The sequence below is a fragment of the Sinocyclocheilus anshuiensis genome, unplaced genomic scaffold, assembly GCF_001515605.1.
Source record: "Sinocyclocheilus anshuiensis isolate Anshui unplaced genomic scaffold, SAMN03320099.WGS_v1.1 scaffold808, whole genome shotgun sequence".
Classification (NCBI taxonomy): domain Eukaryota; kingdom Metazoa; phylum Chordata; class Actinopteri; order Cypriniformes; family Cyprinidae; genus Sinocyclocheilus; species Sinocyclocheilus anshuiensis.
In genome coordinates this window covers 43399-48315 of record NW_015555751.1, presented here as the reverse complement: position 1 = coordinate 48315, position 4917 = coordinate 43399, and the positions used below count along the sequence as shown (strand labels likewise).

At 35.0% G+C, this 4917-nt stretch overlaps 1 pseudogene; it reads left to right on the top strand.

The window, feature by feature from the left end:
• The window catches only part of LOC107673725 (carbamoyl-phosphate synthase [ammonia], mitochondrial-like), a 35349-nt pseudogene extending 30911 nt beyond the window's left edge, over positions 1 to 4438 (top strand).
• The last annotated feature ends 479 nt before the right edge of the window (positions 4439 to 4917 follow it).

Below are 4917 nucleotides of genomic sequence, written 5' to 3'. Positions count from 1 at the left end.
TATATATATATATATATATATATATATATATAGTATTTAGCAAAATTATGATTTAATTTTGTTAAATACAAAATTAATATAATATAAAATTATACACACACACACACACACACATGCATCTCTCTCTCTCTCTGTGTGTTCAAAAATTAATCATTAAAGGACTGGAGTAATGGCTGTTGAATATACAGCTTTTCCATCATAGGAATAAATCACATTTTAAAATAAAGTAAAACAATTTTAAAGAGTAAAACAAAAGTTATTTTAAATTCTAATAATATTTCAAAATAATCCTGTTTTACTGTATTTTTCATCAAATAAATGCAGCATTGATGAGAAGAGACTACTTTCTAAAACATTTTGAAACTTTTGAATGATAATGTATATGCATCAACCATTAAAAAAAAAAACATATTGAAAGACCACTACTAGAAACAGAATATTTTATACTCTTTGTTCCTTTGCTCCTATGTTTTCCTGGCCTCGGTTGAGAGAAGCTGACCCTGTCCTGCGTTATGAGATGGGCTCCACAGGAGAGGTATAGAGCTGCTTCAGGCACATTGATTATCATTACATCTGTTGTAAAATCTGAAGTGTCCCCAGCTCGTGTTTTCATCACAGGTTGCTGGGAAGCAGTCCACCATCAGCGATAAATGTTTACATATTGTTTACCAGTTGTAGCCTTGTTCAGTGGTGCTCATGGGCACATACATCTAGTTTTTCCGTCCTCTGTCCAAATCCAGCAAAGAGTATTTTTATGTTTCCAAGCGGGCCGGTTTACCTGCGGTCCCTGGCAACGGGAAAACCATAGAAACCAGCCTGGAGGACAATGAAGCAGAAGGAGCATTTTTATCGTGCAGCACTGATTTCCAGCTTTAGAACAGGAAGTACAATATCTCCACCCCAGATTTTATGATGGCCCCATTCTGTCCGTTTTTCATAATTGTAATATCACACCAGTCTACCTTCATTCAGCAACATCTTTAATATGTTTGATTTATTTCACCTTGGCTTTCAATATTGTACTAATGGAGATAAATGAATAATTTATCCAGGAGTTTCTGTATGCTGTGATGAATATTTGTAGATTTGCTCCTGATCTTAAAGATCAAGATATTTCTTTCTTGCTCTTGTTTTTTAGCGTTCTATTTTGCTCACTGCAGGTGGCTTGCTTTGGACCAAACATCTACTCTGCCTTCCTGAAGGCCATGCTCTCTACGGGATTCAAGCTTCCCCAGAAGGGGATTCTCATTGGGATACAAGTGAGGGAGAACTTTTTTTTCCTTCCTTAATGGTTGAATCTCAAAGGACTTGTCTGCATTACATCCTCTCAGATTTACTCAGTAGAACATGAGCATTTCTGGCTTGTTTTGATCAGAGCAGGTTGTTATTTACTTACAGGTTGTTATTTCCTCATAAAATGATAAAAGCCATAATATGAGGTTTTCAAGTATGAAAACAATTCCTGAATATATTTAGAGCACATTTATGAGCTTAAAAATTGGCATGTAAAAATTCTGTTAGTTTCTAATCCTTGCATCATTGCAAAACTGTGAAACAAAAGATTTTGCAGAATGTTTTGGCTTCTCTTTTCTAAACAATGAAAGTGAATGGCAAGAAGGTTTGTTTAGCTACAAAAATGACAAAAAGCACCATAATAGCATTATGAAAACGGTCAAACAAAAGATTTTGCAGAATGTTTTGGCTTCTCTTTTCTAAACAATGAAACAAACAAGGTTTGTTTAGCTACAAAAATGACAAAAAGCACCATAATAGCATTATGAAAACGGTCAGTCTTACTTGGGCACTATATTCTAAGTCTTCTGAAGATATACAGGGGATTTGTGTAAGGAACAGACTGAAAGTTAGAGGTCTTTCCCTCCACTGTAGCTCGCAAATATTATTTTGCATTGATGTAGAATTAAGTAAGGCACATCAAGATGCTTTGTGTCAGTCAGTGATAGGCCTTTCACATTCATGAATGTTGTGCTGATGAAAAATTGTCATGCAAGTAATTGCAATGAGCTATTTTATATTAACTATTCATGTAACTTAGTCTAAAAGGTTATTTTTATGTTTTACTTGGAATATATGTATATAATATAATAAGTATAATAAAATAGACTCGAATGATTTACTTTAATGCTGTGAAAATTAATAATATTTATATAATATAACAATAATACAATGCAGTTTGATTAAACTCACAAGTCTTTTTTTAATGAATTGACATTTTGATATTGACATTTAAACTGCACAGTTATTTTGGTTATCTTAAATAATTGAGCTTAGATCAAATAACCATGATCAGACAATTAATCAATCGTGTCAGAATGTATATTATGCATGTATTCAGTGTTCTGCTTGGAACTGATCTAAACTTTTTCCTCATCAAATGTGAAGCCACATATCACAAAAATTGATTGTCATCCATAAATAACTACTAAAATAAAGCAGGTGCAGAACAGTTTGTGTTTATTGCATGCAAATCTCCCTGAAGCTTCACATGAACATATAACTGTCCCGAAGGGGCGAATACACAATCACATGCTTTATCACAATTATACAGATATAATTCACTGGGTAAAGTTTCTCCTTGAAATGAATCCTGAATCACTCTTTTACAGTGTTTTATGTTCTCGCGATACTCCTATTTTTATTTCAGCGGGTTTCAGATGACCGAGAATCACAGTGAAATGTCTCACCAAATTCAGGTAGTGCAACAACCTCATGCTGCAGGCACAAGATGTATAAAACTTTATAAAGAAATTCTTAAATGTTTAAAATACAAAGCACTTGGTAGTTATGGTCTGGTCTGTTTCCTCAAATGGTTTTCTATAGGCAAAATGTTTTTGTTGTGTAGCTTCTTTTGGTGTAACTGTGATGTTCACAAATCATTTTAAGCCTTGACTATAACACAGGAATTCAGAGGCTTTTTTAATGTTTTGATGTAATATCATCATCGGCATGCCCTCTTTCATTTCCTCCTGTGCTCTCTCAGATGTTTACGATTCATGCCCACTCTCAGCGTGAAAATCAAATATCTTGTCAGGGTCACTGACAATGCTCAGACAGCACTGTGTTCTAATGGAGTCTCAGGTATGAATGAGAGCATGAAATTCCTATTTGAAACAAACCCCCCGGTTTCTGTAGATGCTACGTGCCTGATGGCCGGACCTGGGGACTGCAGATCTGACATGCTTTTTAAAGCCTGATTATCAGCCCATGGTTCAGTCTCTGTGAACACAGAGCTGCGCTATTGATCTGGAAGTGCTTAGAGGAAGACTTTTCTTCTAGAAATAGTCTCCTACTCTGCGTCCATCCACACAGACTGCCTAACCTTTTGGATTTAAAGATTTTTTTTCTGTCTGGCTATCTTTTTCTTTCTGCTTTCTCAGCTGTTATTTTACGTTTTTGTCTCCAGCATTCATTCAGGCCTAACTTCCTGTGTACTGCTCATCCGCTTCATGAGGAGGGCTTCAAGGTGAGTTTAAGTCGTGAACCAACAAAACCGCTGCAGACGACACTCTGTAGTAGTTTTTTTCTTAGCTGAATTACACCTTGCATGGATAAAAATCTGCTTCTGTTGTTCTGTCTTTAGCTCTACGCCACAGACGGTACATCAGCTTGGCTCAATGCTAATGATGTTCCAACCATCCCTGTTGCTTGGCCGAGCCAAGAAAGCAAAAATACAACCTTACCCAGCATCAGCAGGTGAGTACTTGAATTTTCTGAGTACTTTTTTACCCTGCCCTCAATTGATATAAATATTAAAATAAACATTTTATTTTAAGTGTTATATAAATAAAATTGAGATCAATTTAAAAAAAATTAACACTAATATCAGGAAATGATATTACAATTTAAAGTAACTGTTTTATACTTTAATATTTTTTCAGTCTTCAGTGTCACATGATCCTTCAGAAATCATGCTAATATGCGGATTTGGTGCTGAAGAAATATTTCTAATTATCTTAAATGTTGAAAACATTGTGGTGCTTAATATTTTTGTGGAAACAGTGATACATTTTTAAGGACTCTTTGATTAATCTAAAGTTTAGAAGAACAGCAGTTACTTGAAATAGAAATCTTTTGAACATTAATAAATGTCTCTGCTGTCACTTTTAAAGCGGTCACTGTCCTTTTTTAAAGGATTCCAAACATTAGAATAGCATTCATTTGATTCAGTTGTAAAATAGCCACTGTCATGCTACTGAAAAATTAGTAGCATCACTACTGTGCGTTACAGTAGTACTGCATAGTACTACATATTGGTATTACATAGTACTAATTTCATGCCCTGATAGTTGGCTTTGTTTGCCAAAAAACATTTAGCTGTGACAGTCACCGATTGGCTGTCATGAGACCCCAGAAGTCAAGCCTGTCAACAGAGGATCCAGTCACCTTTGAGCCATTCAAGCATCTTTGTCACTTATGTTAGCATTCTGCTCTGGTGCACGGCTCTGTGGTAGCAAAATGCTTTCACTGAAAGCGCACTCTAGACACTGCATGCTGAGATACTTCAAGTATTTCTGCCATCATCGACCCTCAAGGCTTGCAGTCTAATTTTGTTGTAATAAGAGATGTTTACTAAAGTCAGATCACAGATTCAGCTGATTACATTTATAACTAATCAAAGGGCACTTTTAACAGCTTCACATACATTATTTGAGACTTGTGTTCACGGTTTAAATTTTGGTGTCTGGTTTGAGTAGATGATTAACATTTTTGATACTTGTATAAAGGCGTATACTCTAAATAGTTTATAGCATTTTGGAAATATGTTTAAAAAACATGCACACTCACATGAGAATCTACTCATTGCAGTAGCCTAATAAAATCTGGTTTATTTTTATATCGAAAGGGTTGCCTCATGGGGACTAAAAAATTACTCCGTGTACTGTTTGAAATTTGTAAAAG